The sequence below is a fragment of the Eriocheir sinensis genome, chromosome 2 (assembly GCF_024679095.1).
Source record: "Eriocheir sinensis breed Jianghai 21 chromosome 2, ASM2467909v1, whole genome shotgun sequence".
NCBI lineage: Eukaryota > Metazoa > Arthropoda > Malacostraca > Decapoda > Varunidae > Eriocheir > Eriocheir sinensis.
Genome location: NC_066510.1, coordinates 12,773,805 through 12,794,959, shown reverse-complemented (window position 1 = coordinate 12,794,959; position 21,155 = coordinate 12,773,805).

Here is a 21,155-nt window from a genome sequence, read left to right as displayed (position 1 = left end):
TCAGTGTTGCTATTGTTGTTGCTGCTGTTCTTTTTTATTATATTTTTTTGTCTGTTCTTGAAACTTGCTGTTTTGTCCCATGTCAACATGTACATTTTCTCTCTCGTTTATGATATTTTGTTCCCTTAGTCTTTCATCCTTCCCAAAAATTCCTTTACTTTTTGGTCTCTGGAAGGTATGATGCTGTAGTTGATTCCATTTTTTTTAACATATTTGGCTTTGGTTCGGCATTTTTTCAGAGTATTTTTGTTTATATTTTTCCACCCTTCATATTTTTACCGTGGATTATGGCTGTTAGGGCGAGTTTCTCTAGTTTAACAGCCCAGGTCTTGAGCCTTATGAAGTGGCGGCAGCTCTCAACTTTTCGCCTCTCCGGTAACAGGGTCATTAGGCTCCGGTGTAGCCTCGCCCACCTGCCAGGTAAACATATACCAAGGATAATATTTTAGAGTTTGATTTTATTTCGCAAAGTCAGTATTTTCTATCTTTTTTACTTTACAGAAAAGGGAGCAGCTCAAGGACAGAATATAAAAATGTGAGAAAAACAAACCGCTAATCGCTGCCCCTGTGAGAGTGTATCGATAATTGGCCAAAAGAGAGGTCAATTTAAACGTCTCTGCCAGGTGGTTGCTAGAGGGGCTCCAAGTGAGGTGTTTAAGGTGAAGGATGGAAGGAAAAACTTGGTTGCCTAAATCAAATCCCAACTTGGTGTATATACTTTTTTTTTTTACAGCAGAGGAGACAGTGCAAGGGCGTAAAAAAAAAATAATGAAAAATGAAAAAGCCCGCTACTTACTGCTCCAAACTTTACCGGTCTTCTGCATTGTTTTGCCATAGTTGTCTCGGCATAGCATTGTTTTGTTGCTTCAGACCCACTCACTACACTCCCATGACCTCTCTTCTGTCCTCTTGTTCTGTTTTCATTATGTTCAGAGCAGCGTTATTTTTGTTCTTTTTGTCTATCGCCGTTGAGCTGCCTCCCTTGCTGTAAAAATATATACACTGATAACGTAACGTGTTGATGATTGTAATGTTGTTTTGCTCTTTCTCTCCTTTCCTTCTCATATATATAAATGTGTGTGAAACAGAAACGGCGGATGGCAGGGAGTCGTCCGTGTTTCATCAAGTAATTTATTTATTAATGATTGTGATGTTGATTTCTTTCTTTCCTTTCCTTCTCAGATAATAGTGTGTGAAACTGAATCGGCTCATGACAGGAAGTCGTGTGTGTGTCAAGGTTTCGAGAAGCCGTCGCCAGCACTAAAAGGTAAGGAAGGAGCCACTGCAATATCTAGTAATGTTTTTTTTACTTTTTTTCCTCCATTTCTCTTCTCTATTCTCTATCACTAACGGCCCATTCTCGTGTTCCCTCTCACTCGCGATTATATTCCTGAAAGCCGATAACTTATTTTTATATTTGAACGAGTATTCGGTTTGTGTTTATTATTTTCTTTCATATTTATTCTCTGTAGTTTATCAATAATGGCCGGCTTCTCTTTTTTTCCCTGCTCTTTCGTGATTTTATTCCTGAAAGCCAATCTCATTATTTTTTAAACGTATATTTGACCGCGTGAGTTTATTTTCTCGTCGTCGTCGTTGTTTTTTTCGTGTTTTTTCTTGCTAATGGTCAGATTTCGTTTCTCTTGCCTCGTGTTTCTGCTGTTATTTTCTTGTATTTCTTTTGTGTCTGTGTGTGTGAGAGTGTGTGTGTGTGTGTGCGCGCGCGTGTGTGTGTGTGTGTGTGTGTGTGTGTGTGTGTGTGTGTGTGTGTGTGTGTGTGTGTGTGTGTTTTCATGTTTCTATTTTTTTTAACTTTTGCTTTAATGGCGCTTTCCTTTCCGTGATATTAGACCACAAGCTTTCTTCTTATTAAATGATCTTCTGATACTCTTTATTTCCACATTGTGTTCTGCCATGGCTAGTTTTCGTTATCATTAGTTGTCTCAAAACTCGCTCGGTTGCCAGTAATTTCAGTTCCTTTTCTCATTCTTCCACACATTTTCTGGCTCTACTCCATTGCCGGTAAATTATTCTTCATCCTTTAATACTTTATTCCTCATCCTTCTCAATCGCAGCTGTTCTTAGTTTTAAAAGCCACATACGTATATATATATAGTTTTGCCCTTTATTCTCACTCCCATGCTTGTATTTTCCTGTTAAAGTCCGTTCCCTGTTCCCTGACCCACGCCCATCGGTTAGGTATTTTTATAATGTCACCGAGGCAGGGAGCGAGGAGGGATTATGGCATGAGGAAGACGCATGGAGGGTGATGAGGAAGACGGAATACGAGAGTGTGTCGCTGGAATGAGCCTGGCAGGGAGGAGGGAGGGGAAGCTTTTGAGGATGGTGGGTGAGGATGAGTGGCCGGGAGAGAGCAGGATGAAAGTAGTGATGGAGGATGCTGGAAGAGGATGAAAGCTAGAGAGAGAGTAGGTTGATGGATGACTGTGGGAGTGTAGTAGAGGTAGAGGGGGAGGAGTAAGAGGGAGTTTAAGTGGGTTAGAAAGATGAAATTCTGTATGTGAGCAAAAGTACGGCGGAAAATGGTGAGGATAGGAGATGCACTGTAGATAACCATGTGAATCGAAATGAAGGAGGAATAGTAATATTAGTGCATGTGGTAAGTGGAAGAGAAAGAGGATTACAAAGAGTAAGAGAACGCAGTAAAGGGGATAAGGGGGAGTCAGAGAGAAATACTTAAATCCTTACAAAACATAAAAACATTGACACATGGAAAAATAAAACAGCTAAAAGGAAGCAAACAAGTTCAAACGATTCTATGAACATGACTATATATTACTTCTGGGAATCGGAAAAAAAAATGAGAGGACGGTAAAAATATAAAGGAAAAAATGAACTCTCTGACAAACCAGAGTTAATAGTTAAAAGTCCTCAAGGGAGAAGAATGTGGCCTGATAAATAAAATAAACATGAGGTCACAGGTAAGGCAAGTATAAAAAGAATGTTTAACAAGGCGACTCTAACGTTTGTCGAGAGAGAGAGAGAGAGAGAGAGAGAGGGAGAGGGAGAGGGAGAGGTATGGTCTCATGATATTATTTCTCTGTCTGTTTGTCTGTCTGTCTGCCTTTATCTGTTTCCTTTCATCCTTCCACGGTTTGGTTTTCCATAATTTTTTTCTTCCCTTCCTTCCCCCGTTTCGTTCTTTATTCTCTTGTCTCTCCTTTTCTCCTTCCTTTCATTCCCCTTCCCCTCCCTCCCTGCCACCCTCATTTCCTTTATTCCAAACTCCATTCTCTCAACTTTCTTCTCAGTTTTGGTAATTCGAACCTTAAACCTTTACTTTGGACAACTCTCTTTCTCTCTCTCTCTCTCTCTCTCTCTCTCTCTCTCTCTCTCTCTCTCTCTCTCTCTCTCTCTCTCTCTCTCTCTCTCTCTCTCTCTCTCTCTTCCCCCTCCCCCCCCCCCTCGAGGATTATGAAAACTTCAGCAGCAGGAAATCTTTCTCAAGCTCCGCCGATTAAGGCGTTCATTGTTGCCTCATTAAATTTAGTTTCCCTCCCTTGCCTCACAACTGCCCGACAACACCCCCAACATGCTAGGAGATGATGGGATAGGCTCTGGGTAGGCTGTGTTCATGTTAGGTTAGAGTCAGTGCTCCGCGTGTATACTTGTGTGAAGATCTGCCTATTTTCCCTCCTTCATTGTGAGTTTCTTTCCCTACCTCTTCCTTCTTTATTTATTTTTTTTAATTTCCGTAATTATTCATTTGGTTTACTTCGTTTCTGGTGCTGTTACTACCTTATACATTAAATCGCATCCTATTTTTTTATAGTTTGATTTAATTATCTGTGTGTCTGGGTGTCCTAATGTATGTATGTTTCTCTCTCTCTCTCTCTCTCTCTCTCTCTCTCTCTCTCTCTCTCTCTCTCTCTCTCTCTCTCTCTCTCTCTCTCTCTCTCTCTCTCTCTCTCTCTCTCTCTCTCTCTCTCTCTCTCTCTCTCTCTCTCTCTCTCTCTCTCTCTCTCTCTCTCTCTCTCTCTCTCTCTCTCTCTCTTATTTAAAAATAATATATAATATTTCTACAAAAAGGAGGTTCAAAATTACACTTTCGTGGTATATCTATTTTAAGAGCCTGTGTATGGGATAAAATTAATTGTCGACTGGTGACACATACAAACATACAAATAGAAAATACGAAAAAGGAAGAAAAAACATGTACAAAACAATTTGTAATAGTGTCAGTTTGTCACTTTATATTTATACCACTAGCGCACTTGGGTATCCCTCACGCCACCTGTGAGCAGCCAGCTTCACCTGCTGCGTGTTCATGTTTACCACTTGGGGAGTGTCTGCCGTGAACATGTTCCACAGGCGTGTGGTTCTGGATGTATATGTGCGCTGGTGCTGCCTGGAGTGTGATCAAGGCACCTCCACAAGCTGGTCACTGGAAAGTGCAGTCCGGGTGAACCTCTGGGCAGCACGTGGAGGAAACCGCAAGCTCCTGAGGTGGGGAACCCCCTGCACCTGGGCTTTGTGGCACACCACCAGTGCTGAGACATCACGGCGGTGTTCCAGCGACGTCACAGTCTCTCTCTCTCTCTCTCTCTCTCTCTCTCTCTCTCTCTCTCTCTCTCTCTCTCTCTCTCTCTCTCTCTCTCTCTCTCTCTCTCTCTCTCTCTCTCTCTCTCTCTCTCTCTCTCTCTCTCTCTCTCTCTCTCTCTCTCTCTCTCTCTCTCTCTCTCTCTCTCTCTCTCTCTCTCTCTCTCTCTCTCTCTCTCTCTCTCTCTCTCTCTCTCTCTCTCTCTCTCTCTCTCTCTCTCTCTCTCTCTCTCTCTCTCTCTCTCTCTCTCTCTCTCTCTCTCTCTCTCTCTCTCTCTCTCTCTCTCTCTCTCTCTCTCTCTCTCTCTCTCTCTCTCTCTCTCTCTCTCTCTCTCTCTCTCTCTCTCTCTCTCTCTCTCTCTCTCTCTCTCTCTCTCTCTCTCTCTCTCTCTCTCTCTCTCTCTCTCTCTCTCTCTCTCTCTCTCTCTCTCTCTCTCTCTCTCTCTCTCTCTCTCTCTCTCTCTCTCTCTCTCATTCACACCCGACCTCTGCTGAGAGAAGGTCGTGACCTCACCCCGCTGCGCCCCACAACATCGCTTGCCCTGTGTTTTCGTCGTGCTCTTGGGCGTTTGTGTGTTCTCGCTTGTGGACCTTGTGTGTTGCCTGTGATTTCCCGACACGTGTTTGGTGTGTGTTCGCTTGTGGTTTCTGCCTGTGGTTGCCTCTGTGATTTGTGTTTCCGGTGTTTTTGCGTGTGATCTGGCTGTCTCCGGGTGTTCTGCGTGGGTTTCAGAGTGATTCAAGTGTGTTGTGTTTCCGGTGTTTTGTGTGTGATCTGGCTGTTTCCGGGTGTTCTGCGTGGGTTTCAGAGTGATTCAAGTGTGTTGTGTTTCCGGTGTTTTTGCGTGTGATCTGGCTGTTTCCGGGTGTTCTGCGTGGGTTTCAGAGTGATTCAAGTGTGCTGTGTTTCCGGAGTTTTTGCGTGTGATCTGGCTGTTTCCGGGTGTACTGCGTGGGTTTCAGAGTGATTCAAGTGTGTTGTGTTTCCGGTGTTTTTGCGTGTGATCTGGCTGTCTCCGGGTGTTCTGCGTGGGTTTCAGAGTGATTCAAGTGTGTTGTGTTTCCGGTGTTTTTGCGTGTGATCTGGCTGTTTCCGGGTGTTCTGCGTGGGTCTGCGTGGGTTTCAGAGTGATTCAAGTGTGTTGTGTTTCCGGTGTTTTTGCGTGTGATCTGGCTGTTTCCGGGTGTTCTGCGTGGGTTACAGAGTGATTCAAGTGTGTTGTGTTTCCGGTGTTTTTGCGTGTGATTTGGCTGCTTCTAAGTGTACTGCGTGGGTTTCAGAGCGTTTTGAGTGTGCTGTTTTGTTTCCGGTGTTTCTGCGTGTGATTTGGCTGTTTTCGAGTGTTCTGCGTTTCGAGTGTGTTGTGTTTCCAGTGCTTTTACGTGTGATTTGGATGTTTATAGTGCTCTGCGTGGGTTTCAGAGTGTTTTGAGTGTGCTGTTGTACTTCCGGTGTTTTTGCGAGTGACTTGAGGGTGTTTAGTCGTGCTTGTGCTTGGGTTTCTGAGTGTTTCGTGTGTCCCGAGTGTGACTTTGTGTTCCCGAGTGTCTCACGCGTGATTTGGGTGTGTCGACAACCCACCTTTGAATTCCCTGAGGATTCAATCTGCTCCTCCTCATTACACCCTCTTTAAATCCCTAGAGGATTAACACTTCCTACACCCTTTCCCTCACCTCACCTAAGCCTCCCCCACCCTCGCTCACCTCACATCCCTTTTGCTCCTCCTCATCCCCTAGAGGATTAGCCCTTCCTACTCCACCCTCACCTCCACATATTTCTAAGCCCTCCCCCCCTCACTCACCTTACCTCACATCCTATTTACCCATCCCCTCACCCACCTTACCTCGCCTCTTTCTTAACCTTTCTTGTTCTCACACACCTCACTCACCTCACATCCCTTCCTACTCCTCCTCTCTCCCACATAACAAATTTCCAAAACACCCTCTCACTCAACGAACAAAGTTCCAAACACTCCTTGATCTCACACACCTCACTCACCGCCTCCCTTTCCCCCTCTTTACTCACCTCACATCCCTTCCTACCCCTCCTCTCTCCCACCTCACCTATTTCCTAACCCTCCTTGATCTCACACACCTCACTCACCGCCTCTCTTTACTCACCTCACATCTCTTCCTACTCCTCCTCTCTCCCACCTCACCTATTTCCTAACCCTCCTTGATCTCACACACCTCACTCACCGCCTCCCTTTCCCCCTCTTTACTCACCTCACATCCCTTCCTACTCCTCCTCTCTCCCACCTCACCTATTTCCTAACCCTCCTTGATCTCACACACCTCTCTTTCCCCCTCTTTACTCACCTCACATCCCTTCCTACTCCTCCTCTCTCTCACTTTTCCTCCATTACTAAACTACCTCTCTCACACCTCACCCCCTTTCCTAATCCCCTTCACTCTGTGTTTTTATCTCTTTCATTTCAGCTAAGATGGCGCCTAAGAAGTGCAGTACTTGTAACGGTAGCTTCTCAGCTCACTTTTTTACAGGGCGTTCTGCTGTCTGTCGATTGTGTCTGTCCAGGCAGCATCTCGAGACAAGACTGCAGGAGCAGGAAGAGAAGATGGAAGAAGGCCAGAATAAAATAATAAAGCTTTCTCTCACCAGGCAGCATCTCGAGACCAGACTGCAGGAGCAAGAAGAGAAGATGGAAGCAGGTCAGAATAAAATAATAGAGCTTTCTCGCACTGTTGCCTCCTTGCAGGAATTCATCCAGGCTAACGTTGCTGTGGTGCCAAACCCTTCTCCAACCGCCCCCTTGCCCTCAGCGGTACCGTCGACACCAGCGGACAACACCACGCAACGGGAGGATGCTAGTGGCACCGCCCATGATGGCTTCACCGTCGTGAATGGAGGAGCCAAACCAGCCAGACAAGCGATTTATCCTGTTCATTGCTTCAACAGGTTTGCCATTCTGGAGGAGGAGGACGAGCAGGAGAGCACCTTCCTGGTGGGTGACTCCATGATTCGCCAGCAAGTCGTTGAGTTCTGCGGCAGAGTTCCTCGTCGAAGACGGAACTATTGCTATCCTGGTGCTGGGATCGACGACATAACTGCTGCTCTTGAGGAGATCTCCCCCCAGGCTACTAATGATTCACTGTTTGTTATTCACACAGGTACGAACGACGTCACCACGACCCGGTCTGAGGAACTCCTGGAGAAGTACCGTAGGCTCATCCAGCAGTATAAGACTAAATCCCCTAACATTTTGTTTTCAGGAGTTCTACCACGGACTTGGGCGGAGAGCGACTTTTTCAGTAAGGCCTTCAGCCTAAACAACCGCTTACAGACTCTTTGTAGGGAGCTTGACGTGGAGTTCCTAAACGCATGGGACAATTTCTTTGGACAAAATGAGCTCTTCCACAGGGATGGATTGCACCTTTCTCCCATCGGGGCAGCCAGACTCGGAAGGCTCCTCAACGAAGCAGTGCGTGTCATCCGAACAAAAAACGAGTCACGGCCACGTCCCTCCACCCCGCCCGTGTAAATAGACGCCGTGCATCGCGACAAACCCGTAACCGTGATCCCGCAAATACCACCACCTCTATTACTAAGCCTCTAGATAACTTAAAAATCCTTAGTTTCAATGCGCGTAGCCTAAGAAACAAATTTGATGAACTGAGATGTCTTGCTTTAACAGAAAATTTTGACATAATTGCTATAACCGAAACATTTATCGACACCACAAATATTGATTTAAGTTCCGAATACAACATAGATGGCTACAGACTCTTCAACAAAGATCGTGTAAACCGTAGAGGCGGTGGCGTCGCCCTTTATGTCAAAAGCTATTTGCAACCCACTGACAAAACACCGGGAAACAGTAACGTTGAACATTTGTGCGTGCGAGTAAACATTGCAAAAGTCAACTTAAATATATCTGTCACCTACAGACCTCCCGGGCAATCACTCGATGACGACCTTGAAATGTACAGCGTCTTAAGGCAGTCACTTAATAACAGCGACTCACTGATATTAGGAGACTTTAACCTCCCCCATATCGACTGGGCGACACTGTCAGGTACAGAAGGCGAGTCACATAGAATGATCGAATTTCTAGAAGAAAATTATCTAAGCCAAATGGTTTCTGAGCCAACTCGACAAAATAATATACTCGACCTTGTTATAACGACCCAAGATAACCTAATCAGTAGTGTCACGGTAGGAGAACACCTCGGTTCTTGCGATCATAAATTAGTGCGCGTCGACATTAAAGCTCAAACATCAGTGACTGAAAATAAAGTAAAGGTGCCCAATTTCAAAAGAGCTAACTTCGTAGAAATCCGACAAAACTAACAGAAATACAACTATCAGATGACGGCAACGTAGAGGAAGCCTGGCTAAACCTTAAAATCACTTACTCACTCAGCAGAACACATTCGTCCCCTTGTGCGAGAAGCGAATTAACACTAATAAAAGCCCACCGTGGTTTAATAGCGAAATTAAACAATCAGTCAATGAGAGAAAATTGTTTTACAGGTTAAAGAAACAACAAAGCACGCCCGAAAACATTAGACTTTATAATGATGCCAGGCGACGAGTAAAAAGACTAGTAGGTCAGGCAAAGCGTAGATACGAAGAAAATATTGCAGCCAACTGTAAAAATAATCCGAAATCTTTCTTCAGTTACATAAACAACAGAAAGGCGATCAAAAGTGGTATTGGACCTTTAACAAACAGCGACGGTGCACTAGTGACTGACAGCCAACACATTGCAAACCTCTTTAACAATTACTTTTCCTCGGTGTTTAATACTTACAGTCTTCCTCTCGCTACCACCAACACCAGTACTATTGTAAATCTCGAGCATGCATTGCCTAATTTTGAAATAACAACCGATGAAGTCCTTAAAGCTCTCCATTCACTTAAAACAAATAAAAGTCCTGGACCTGACAAAGTATATCCAACTCTGCTGAAAGAAACAAAAAGCGAAATACTCTCCTCCCTCACAACCGTATTCAATATGTCCTTGCGACAAGGCATCGTCCCTTCAGATTGGAAAAAGGCTAACGTGACACCGATTTTCAAGAAAGGAGACAAAAAAGTACCAGGTAATTACAGGCCCATTAGTCTAACTTCGGTTGTAGGTAAGCTACTTGAGGGCATAATTAGAGACAAAATTGTGAATTACCTTGAAAGCCACTCATTGATTGGGGACTCACAACATGGCTTCCGAAACAAAAGATCCTGCCTATCAAACCTATTAACCTTTTATAACGACCTCTTCACTGTTTATGACGTAACCAAATCACTGGACGTAGTCTATCTTGATTTCCAGAAAGCGTTTGATAAAGTCCCGCATCATAAATTACTTTACAAATTAAAGCAAATAGGTATTGACGGTCAAGTAAACCAATGGATCGCGAATTGGTTGAGCAACAGACAACAAAGAGTAGTGATTGACGGATTTAACTCAGAGTGGGCGCCTGTCACTAGTGGCGTCCCTCAGGGCTCGGTCCTTGGCCCAGTGCTCTTCATTATTTACATCAACGACGTGGATGTTGGACTCAATAACCGCATTAGTAAATTTGCAGACGACACAAAGATTGGCAACTCGGTTCTCACTGACGAAGACAGGCAAAGCCTCCAAGAGGATTTGCACAAAATTTCAGCTTGGTCGGATAGATGGGAGATGCCCTTTAACGTAGACAAGTGCCAGGTCCTTCAAGTTGGAACGAGGAATAAGAAGTTCGAATACGAAATGCGCGGCGTTAAACTCAAAAGCGTTCAATGCGTCAAAGACTTGGGGGTCAAAATCGCGTCAAACCTCAAATTCTCACAGCAATGCATCGATGCAGCAAATAAAGCGAACAGAATGTTGGGCTTCATTAAAAGAAGCTTTGTATTCAAGAATAAAGATGTAATACTCCCGCTCTACAACAGTTTAGTCAGACCCCACTTGGAATATGCGGTACAGTTTTGGTCTCCCCACCATGCAAAGGATATAGCTAAATTAGAAGGTGTTCAGCGTCGGGCAACGAAAATGATCTCTTCCTTGCGCAACGAATCCTACGAAGAAAGGCTTTCTACCCTTAACATGTTCTCTCTTGAGAAACGTCGCCTCCGAGGAAAACTGATCGAATGTTTTAAAATACTTAATGGTTTCACGAATGTAGACAGATCAACATTGTTTATGATCGATGACACTTTGCGCACGAGGAACAATGGCGTAAAACTCAGATGTAGACAAGTAAATTCAGACTGCACCAAATTTTTCTTCACCAACGTTGTAGTGCGAGAATGGAATAAGCTTCCACCGTCAGTGGTCCAGTGTAACACGATTGACTCCTTCAAAAATAAGCTCGACCGTCACTTCCTTCAACTTAATATCAACAAGAGTAGAAATGCAACGTTTTGGAGTCTTCTGATTAATGTAAAATCACTTAGGTTTAAGGACAGACCACCAAGTCTGGACCATGGGGTCTGTGTGGTCTGATTTTCTATGTAAATCTATGTAAATCTCTCTCTCTCTCTCTCTCTCTCTCTCTCTCTCTCTCTCTCTCTCTCTCTCTCTCTCTCTCTCTCTCTCTCTCTCTCTCTCTCTCTCTCTCTCTCTCTCTCTCTCTCTCTCTCTCTCTCTCTCTCTCTCTCTCTATCTCTCTCTCTCTATCTCTCTCTCTCTCTCTCTCTCTCTCTCTCTCTCTCTCTCTCTCTCTCTCTCTCTCTCTCTCTCTCTCTCTCTCTCTCTCTCTCTCTCTCTCTCTCTCTCTCTCTCTCTCTCTATCTCTCTCTCTCTCTCTCTCTCTCTCTCTCTCTCTCTCTCTCTCTCTCTCTCTCTCTCTCTCTCTCTCTCTCTCTCTCTCTGTGTGTGTGTGTGTGTGTGAAATATTTTGCAATATATTTACGAGGCGATGAAGGGTTTGCGTGTTGTTGTTTTAGGTAGTTGCAATTTTTCTTTTGTTTAAAGATATACATTTTCACACACACACACACACACACACACACACACACACACACACACACGATCGAAGCTGTTGTTGTGGATTGCTTATTGTTTTGTGTGTGTGTGTGTGTGTGTGTGTGTGTGTGTGTGTGTGTGTGTTTGTCTTTCATTCTGTCTCCCTGTTCTCTATAAATTTTCTGCATATTTCTTTTCAGCGATAATGCCTTTTCGTCTTCCCTCTTTCGTATCTTCCTCCTCCTCCTCCTCCTCCTCCTCCTCCTCCTCCTCCTCCTCCTCCTCCTCCTCCGCACCTTTCTTAATTAGCCTTGAAGGAAGAAGTGTTGTTCAATTTTTTTTTCCGTGGAGTTGAATTCTTCCTGTTCACTCCTCCCCTCTTATTCTTAATTTTTTCACTGTCGTTTTTATCTTTCTTCATTTCGTCCATCCTTTCTTCCCTGCTTTCCTTCTTTCCTTCGTGCGTTTTTTGTCTTTTTTTTTTTTTTTTTTTTACAGCAAAGGAGACAGCTCAAGGGCACAAAAAAGTAAACATTAATAAAAAAAAAGCCCGCTACTCTACTGTCTCATTTGTCTCTCCTTTCTGCTTCTCTTTCTTTCTTACTTTTTTTCTATTTTTTTATGTTTATCTGTTTGCTTCTTTTTATCTCTTTACTTCTGCAATGTTCTTTTCTTTTCCTCCTTTCGTATTACATTTTTTACGTGTATTTGTTTAGCATTTTCTATTCAAATTTGCCTTGCTTCCCATCCCTCCATTATTACTTTCTTTCATTCTTTCTTTCTTTCATGTTTTAGTTCTTCTCTTCCGTCTTTCTTTCATTCTTCATTCCATATTTTTCATTGTTCATCCAGTTATTTCTTATTCCTTCGTTTATTTTCTTTTTGTCTTATTTGCATTTTCTATTTCACTCCTCTTTGCATATGTATTATTTCCTGTTTTTTCTTCCCCTTCTCCGATTTTATTTCCTGTTCGCCTTCTTAATTTTATTTCTCTTAACTCTTCACTTTTCTCACCATCTCTCTCTCTCTCTCTCTCTCTCTCTCTCTCTCTCTCTCTCTCTCTCTCTCTCTCTCTCTCTCTCTCTCTCTCTCTCTCTCTCTCTCTCTCTCTCTCTCTCTCTCTCTCTCTCTCTCTCTCTCTCTCTCTCTCTCTCTCTCTCTCTCTCTCTCTCTCTCTCTCTCTCTCTCTCTCTCTCTCTCTCTCTCTCTCTCTCTCTCTCTCTCTCTCTCTCTCTCTCTCTCTCTCTCTCTCTCTCTCTCTCTCTCTATATATATATATATATATATATATATATATATATATATGTATTATAATTATCTAGTAAGTTCTTATACATGATATTCCATGTAAATATTTAGTAATTAAGATAAAAGAGTAGTTAAAGAAAAGTCATTTATGATATCTATATTACATGTAAAATATTTAGTAATTAAGAGAAAAGCCATTGCACATTGTTCTTTAATGGAATAAAGCATTCTGATTATGATTATGATTCTCTCTCTCTCTCTCTCTCTCTCTCTCTCTCTCTCTCTCTCTCTCTCTCTCTCTCTCTCTCTCTCTCTCTCTCTCTCTCTCTCTCTCTCTCTCTCTCTCTCTCTCTCTCTCTCTCTCTCTCTCTCTCTCTCTCTCTCTCTCTCTCTCTCTCTCTCTCTCTCTCTCTTTTTTCTTTTTATTTAAACATGTTCAGTACATTAGTACATGGCAGTATTATTTTTCTGTGCTAAAGTTCCCCCGACCGTTGGGGAGCTATTTAAAAGCTTTTGCCGATTATATTATACAATTTTATACATGTTTACGGTGGGTGTAGGAGTAGCCACCTGTGGGTCGCAACCTTCATCTGCTGAGTGGGCAGTTGTGTCACATCCACATCAGCAGTGAGGTTGTTCCACCACACCACCGCTGCGATGGAGAAGGCACGTTGGTGGGTGCTGGAGCGGGCCATTGGCACTTCCAGGAGGGAGGCGTTGCTCAGCACCGTTCTCGTGCTGCGCTCAGACCTCCTCCAGGTAGCCCTCAGGTCCGTCAGGTGGGGCACTAGGCCCACTTGTGCCTTGTGTAGCACCGTCAGGGCAGCGACGCGGCGACGGTGCTCCAGGCTGTTCAGCTGGTTCGTGGCTGGTCTTCCCCGTCCCTCGTGTGGGTGTTGTTGTTGTTGTTGTTGTCGCTGTGTCTCCCACTGGCTCGGTCGGTGGTGCTGGGTGCCGTTGATGAGGCGTTCAGCCCTCCTCTGCACCTTGTCTATCAGGTTGAGGTGGCAGCGGGCGCTGGCCATCCAGGTGAGCGGTGCATGCTCCATCACTGGACGGACTTGTGCCTTATAGAGGGTGTTCAGGCCCTCAGCATCGAGGAGGTTCTTCATGCGGCGCAGGAGGTTCACCTTCTGGGAGACTTTGTGCGCCACCCTTTCAAGGTGACGGTCGAACCGCAGCTGGGAGTCCACCTCCACGCCCAGGATGTCGACGCTGGCCTGCAGAGGGATGGTGTCGTTCCCGAATCTCAGTCTGCCGTGGAGTTGCCTCGCGTCCTCCCGAGAACGTGATATTACCATGGCCTGGGTTTTGTCAGGGGCAAACCTGACTTGCCACCTCTCTCTCTCTCTCTCTCTCTCTCTCTCTCTCTCTCTCTCTCTCTCTCTCTCTCTCTCTCTCTCTCTCTCAGACACACACACACACGCGCGCACACACACATGCACACACACATGTACGCATGCACGCACGCCCCCCTTCCCCCCCTACACAAACACACACACACACACACACACACACACACACACATCTGCCTCCATTTTCTTGTCTTCTTACACACTCTCTCTTATTTATCTTCCTCCCCCTTTATTGACCTTTCATTTTGTTACCGCTATTTTTGTTTCTCCCCTACTCCTGCTCCCCTCCTCCTCCTCGCCCTCATCCTCCTCCTCATCCTCCTTCTCCTCCTCTTCCTCTTTATTTTTAATTTTACTTCCATTCTCTTTTCTTGTTTTCCCCTTCAGGAGGTTTTTTTTATTCTTTATTCCTTTTGTTCTATATAGTCTTATTTATCCTTTCCCTTCTTTCATTCTTTCGTTACTTTCCACACAGTATCTCCTCTCTCTCTCTCTCTCTCTCTCTCTCTCTCTCTCTCTCTCTCTCTCTCTCTCTCTCTCTCTCTCTCTCTCTCTCTCTCTCTCTCTCTCTCTCTCTCTCTCTCTCTCTCTCTCTCTCTCTCTCTCTCTCTCTCTCTCTCTCTCTCTCTCTCTCTCTCTCTCTCTCTCTCTCTCTCTCTCTCTCTCTCTCTCTCTCTCTCTCTCTCTCTCTCTCTCTCTCTCTCTCTCTCTCTCATATCTGTGTTTCTATTTTTGTTCTTCTCATGTTTCCTCTTTCTCTGTGTTTTCGCTTATTTGTTTGTTCGTTTCCTCCTTATTTTTTGTTTTGTTTTGTCTTTTTTCTTCATTTCTTCTCCAGACCCTCCATCCTTCTTTCCCTCCTTTCTTTCCTCTTTCTTTTTTTCTCCAGCCTCCAGCCAGCCCTTTCCTTCCTCCAATAGTTATTTCTCCTCTCCTTCCTTTTCTCCTTCCTCCCTTTCTCTCCCTCTCCTCCCTCTCTTTATCCCAAACTCCTATTTCTTTCTTTCTTACCTTTTCCTTCACTTTCAGTAATTCGTCATATAATTTTTCTTTGTTCATCATTCTCTCTCTTTCTTTCTTTCCCTACATCTATTTTTACGTCCGTTTCTTCTATGGCTAATCTCCCTTTACTTTCCCTCCCCGCCCCCTTTCATCCCTAATCCCTTATTGCCTCATCTTCCCTCCTTAACCCGCACGCTAATGTCTTCTTCACAACCTCATTCCCTTTGTTTTCTTTTCTTACTTTCTTTACATCTTTTTCTTGTGATCTTTCGTCAGTATTTTTAACCTTTTTCTCTTTCTCCTCTCTGCCATCCTCAAGTGTTCATGTTCTCTCCCACCTCCTCCTCCTCCTCCTTCTCCGTCTCTTCCTGTTCATCCTAGACGAGTATACTCCACTTCCATCTTCTAAACCTGATGTTGGATAAATATGGCTAAACACCACCGTATAGTTTTTTTTAGCAAGAAATAAAAAGGTCTAAAGAGGTGTTCAGCAATAATTACCAAACTTCCCTTCTAGCGCGCGCGCAAACACACACACACACACACACACACACACACACACACACACACACACACACACACACACACACACACACACACACACACACACACACACACACACACACACACACAGACAGACACACACACACACACACACACACACACACACACACACACACACACACACACACACACACACACACACACACACACACACACACACACACACACACACACACACACACACCTGAGTAATGATCCGGAAGAAGAGGAGCTTTAAATGCATAGGACTCGAATCCCTTTAAACTTCGCCTCCTCTTCCTCTTACTACTCTTACTTAATTACTTTCCACCTTCCTCCCTGCTCTTCTTCCTCACTCACCCTTTTAGTATTTTTTCCCATTTACTCATCTAATCTACTACTTACACTTTGAAGAGATGAAAAGCTGGTGAGTAGTAGAATTAGTGGTCTTGGTGGTGGTGGTGATGGTGGTCATGAAGGAAGAGAAGGAGGAGAAGGAGAAGGAGAAGAAGAAGAAAGAGGAAGAGGGAGAGCAGCAAGCAAAGAAAGAGAAGGTAGTGTAGGAGATGGCGCCAATTTTAGGAGAAAGGGCGCCATAGTGTAGCAGGAGGATGAGGAGGAAGAGGAGGAGGAGGAGGAGGAGGAGGAGGAGGGGGAGGAGGAGGAATTGGAATGGGAGGAGACAAGGCGCCAGGAGGAAGAGAGGAAGGAGGTGGTGTTGGCGATGTGACAAGATAATGCTACCTGAAGTGAATATCCTCTTGCCTCGATAGGAGAGGGAGGAGGAGGAGGAAGAGGTGGAGGTGGAGGAAGAGGAGAAGAAGGAGGAGGAGGAGAAGGAGGAGGAGGAGGAGGAGGAACAGTTGGAGGAGGAAGACGAGGAGGAGGAAGAGTAAAAGGAAAATGACATTGAAGAAAAAAAGGAAAAGGAAATTTCAGTAAAAAAATATACAAAGATAAAGAGAAGTGAAAAGAAAGAGAAGGAAGAGGTGAAGTAACAATAGCAATGAAGCTACACAATATAACAAAACAGAAGAAGACTACAAAAGAGGAAAAAGAAGAGCTAGAAGAAAAAAGGAGAAAGAAAAACATGAATACCAGAAGTAACAAAAGAAATTTAAAAAAGAAAAACATGAAGTGAAAGTGGCGAATAAAGAAAGAAGTTAAATAAAAAAGGTTTAGAGATATGAGTGCTAGGATAAATTGTGTGGGATTCTGCGCAAGAGATGGGACGTTGTGAAATTCAAGGGATGCTGTGAAAGGTGATAAGGAGATCGGGAAGAAAAGGAGCACCGGAATAGGAAAGCGGCATATTTTGTAAAGGATGTCTTAGTAGTGGGGAGTAGGGGATGGGAGGGGATGGGAAGGGAGGGGAGGCGAGAGGTTATAGGGATGCAAGGGGATTAGGTGAGAGGTATATTATGTAAGCTCTGAGAGATCAGCGAGAGAGAGAGAGAGAGAAGGGGAGGGGGATAACGTTTAATATGTTGATTTAATGAGAGGAGGCGAAGTGACTTATCTTGTTATTATAGCTGTGTGTGTGTGTGTGTGTGTGTGTGTGTGTGTGTCAGGTATCATGACGTAAAAGGAAGGAAAAAAGTCATACCCAAACGTCTTTTTTCTCTGTCGTTCATACGTGATTCAGCGTACAAAGGGATGGAAGAAAAAAGTAAAGGGGAGCGGAAAAAAAATGATGTGGAGGAAAGATTTACACTACAGGGATGTCAACACACCAGGATATACACCTCCATCTGTATGTGTGTGTGTGTGTGTGTGTTAGTGATTCAGTATACACACATCGTTCTCTCTCTCTCTCTCTCTCTCTCTCTCTCTCTCTCTCTCTCTCTCTCTCTCTCTCTCTCTCTCTCTCTCTCTCTCTCTCTCTCTCTCTCTCTCTCTCTCTCTCTCTCTCTCTCTCTCTCTCTCTCTTTTTAAACAGGGCTTACAGAAGATAGTGCTAAAGTTGAAGGTTTTAAGCTTCATCTATCTATAGCTACATACAAGACACATTGAATTACTGCCTAGAAGTCCTAATCCAGCTGCTCACCTCCCGCTTGAAGTCTTGAAGTGACGCGCGATGGTGGAGGTCGGTGTGGCGAACAAGCTGGTTCCACAGGCGGCTGTAGCGGGGCTGGAAGGAGCGGAAGTGGTGTTCTGTCCTGAAGAAGGGTACAGCCACTTGTTCCTGTCTGTGGGGTGCTGCTCGGGTGGAATGTATGGGGGTTGGTGGCGCGGGGAGCTTGAGAGCTGCCAGGTGGGGTGTGTTTAGGCTGTGTGCCTTGAACATTACACACAGGCCTGCCACATCCCTGCGCTCCTGGAGAGGTTGCAGGGAGCCACGCGCGTGCTGAGGACCTGTGCGCTGTATCAGACGCTGGGCTCTGGCCTGGACACGATCCAGCGTTGCAAGGTAGGATGGAGGGCAGGAGGACCAGGCGAGGGGGGAGTACTCCATGAGGGGGCGTACTTGTGCCTTGTAGAGCACCTCAGTCCCTTTGGCGTCAAGTAGATGGGAGATGCGCCGTACACAGCTGAGTTTCCATGCTGCATTTTTTGATATTTTTTTAGCATGGTTGGTGAAGGAGAGTCCCGCGTCGAAGTCCACTCCGAGAATGGAGATGGAGTCTTGAATGGGTAGCGTTTTCCCCTCCAGTTGTATCCCCGGCCCGGCTAGATTGTTGATATCTCGCCTGCGGGATATTACCATTGCTTGTGTTTTGTCAGGGGCCAGGGTGACTCTCTCTCTCTCTCTCTCTCTCTCTCTCTCTCTCTCTCTCTCTCTCTCTCTCTCTCTCTCTCTCTCTCTCTCTCTCTCTCTCTCTCTCTCTCTCTCTCTCTCTCTCTCTCTCTCTCTCTCTCTCTCTCTCTCTCTCTCTCTCTCGCATATAAATAAATAAAACGAGAAACAAACAAACAAAAAGAACTCTCTTCTACTCTCCTGTCATTCGTTTTCTGTTTTTTTTCCTCCAGAAACAAAATTGCTTTTGTTTTATTTCCAAAGAGAAACAGATCAAGAGGAGGAGGAGGAGGAAGAGGAGGAGGTAGTGCGTATTGTTGTTGATGTTGGTGGTGGCGGGGGTGGTGGTAGTGGTGTTGGTGGTGGTGGTTTTAGTGGTGGTGGTTGTGGTGGTACTGGTGGTGGTGGTGGTGGTAGTGGTGGTACTGGTGGTGGTGGTGATGGTGGTAGTGGTGGTGGTGTTGTTGTTGTTGGTGGTGGTGGTGATTGTGGTAGTGGTGGTGGTAGTGGTGGTACTGGTCGTGGAGGTGGTGGTGGGGTTGGTGGTACTGGTGGTGGTGGTGGTGGTGGGGTTGGTGGTAGTTGTGGTGGTGGTTGGGTGGTGGTAGCTGTGGTGGTGGTGGTGGGGGTGGTGGTGGTGGTGATGATGGGCGTGGTGGTAGTTGTGGTGGTGGTGGTAGTTGTGGTGGTACTGGTGGTGGTGGTACTGGTGGTGGTGGAAAGGAGACAGGTAAATAAGGATTAACAAGAAAGAAAAAAGAAATGAGCATAAATTATGTTTGAACCAAGGATACCCATAGTACAGGAGGAGGAAGAGGTTTGCAAGCGTACTCCTTCTCATAGGATTGGAAGAGGTTTGCATGCTCAGTACGTGATGTTTTATTGTTCAGAACAGGAGGCATCTGGCAAAAAAAAAATAAGAACAATAATGCTCGCTAACAGATAAGTTTGGTTACTAAGTGGAAGCCCATCACAAGTAGTTAAATGAGATAGATAGACGGGCAGACTGACAGGAAGAGTTCAGTTGCAGAGGTGTTTTGCTTTGTGCTCCCCTTCCTGAAAGAAATATTAGAAATCGTCGATTGATGGAAAAGAAACCGTAGGAATCAATACACTAATAATATACCTGAAACGGAATCAAATAATTGTTTAACTTTGCTTCACAGTTAACTTACTGCTCCTTTTATGAACGAGATGTGTCACTGCATGCTGGGAAAATAGCTAATACCAGAAATCATTCCCTAAAAACGAAAGCAGAACAGGTTAATCAGATCAAGGTATAAATTGGCCTCCCCGCAACTCATATACACAGAGGCATTAAAACATTGACGTCCCTGTCATGTTAGCAACGCATCAATTCACGTGAGTACTGAATAAGGGAACAGTTTTGCCACAGCGTACGTCAGTGGCAGCAGCGTGTTAGAATATTCATGGCTTCAGAAATAGTTAAAAATTGTTGCTAGCTGTCTTTTTTTTACTTACTTTTTAAATTTGATTTATTTCTCTTGGTTTGAACTCTACGTTGGTGTGTGTCATATGTGTTTGAAGATACGATAAGCTTAACAACCTTATCAAAATTGAGTTATCATATATTTTGGATCAATAAATTCATGGGAAACTGCAATAAATGGCTCAACTTCATATTACTGATATCTAGAATGTACTTTTTACTCTCTCTCTCTCTCTCTCTCTCTCTCTCTCTCTCTCTCTCTCTCTCTCTCTCTCTCTCTCTCTCTCTCTCTCTCTCTCTCTCTCTCTCTCTCTCTCTCTCTCTCTCTCTCTCTCTCTCTCTCTCTCTCTCTCTCTCTCTCTCTCTCTCTCTCTCTCTCTCTCACCCTTTATTTATTTGCTCCCTTGTTTGTGTGTTTTCCCGTTTGTTTATTTAGTTATCCATCTGTGTTTTTTGGGTTCGGTTATTTATACGGCGAATAATTTCCAGCCTGTAAAATCCAAACATAATGGTTTGCGTTGCGGCGTGCGAGCAACGTGAGGTAGTGGTGTTTTTGTTGTTGTTTTGCTTTTTTTTAGGCCTGTATTTATCTTTGTGTTTATTTGTCGTGTCTATTTATGGATCTGTGTTTGTGTTTGTTCCGCGCGCACACACACACACACACACACACACACACACACACACACATTCTTGCTCTTTATTTGCATATCACATTCATGGAAACAATACGTGTGTGTGTGTGTGTGTGTGTGTGTGTGTGTGTGTGTGTATTTAAGTGATTTAGTAGGAGAGAGAGAGAGAGAGAGATAATCTCGGCCAAACTAACGTTATTGGTGTATAAGATTAGGTGAGTGAAGGAACGTTGGCAAAGAGAAGGAGGAGGAGGAGGAGGAAGAGGAGGAGGAGGAGGAGGAGGAGGAGGAGGAGAGGGAGGTGAAGGAGGAGGAGGAGGTATAAGAAGAAGAGGAGGAAGACCACGTATAAAATGTGAGGCGAAAGAGAGGAAATACGAGAGAAAAGTTTTAGGTAAAGAATAAAGAAAAGAATAAGAATAAATTTAAGGAGGCGAATGCATGAAAGAAGGAGATGAAGGAATGAGGAGGCGGCATATAAAGGAGGAGGACGAGGAGGAAGGGTAAAAAAAATAGAAGAAAAATGAAGACGAATCTGAGAAAGAGAGTTGGAGAGCGATGTCAAGAAAAAATATGAAAGAATACAAAAAAAAAAATGGAAGACGAAGAAAGGGTATTACAACTTTTCATTTCTTCCGCATGAATGGTAATGGATTGGGGAGGAAGGGAATAGAAGGAGGAGGAGGAGGAGGAGGAGAGCGCTGGGTGATGATGATGGGTGAACTCTTATCTGGGTCA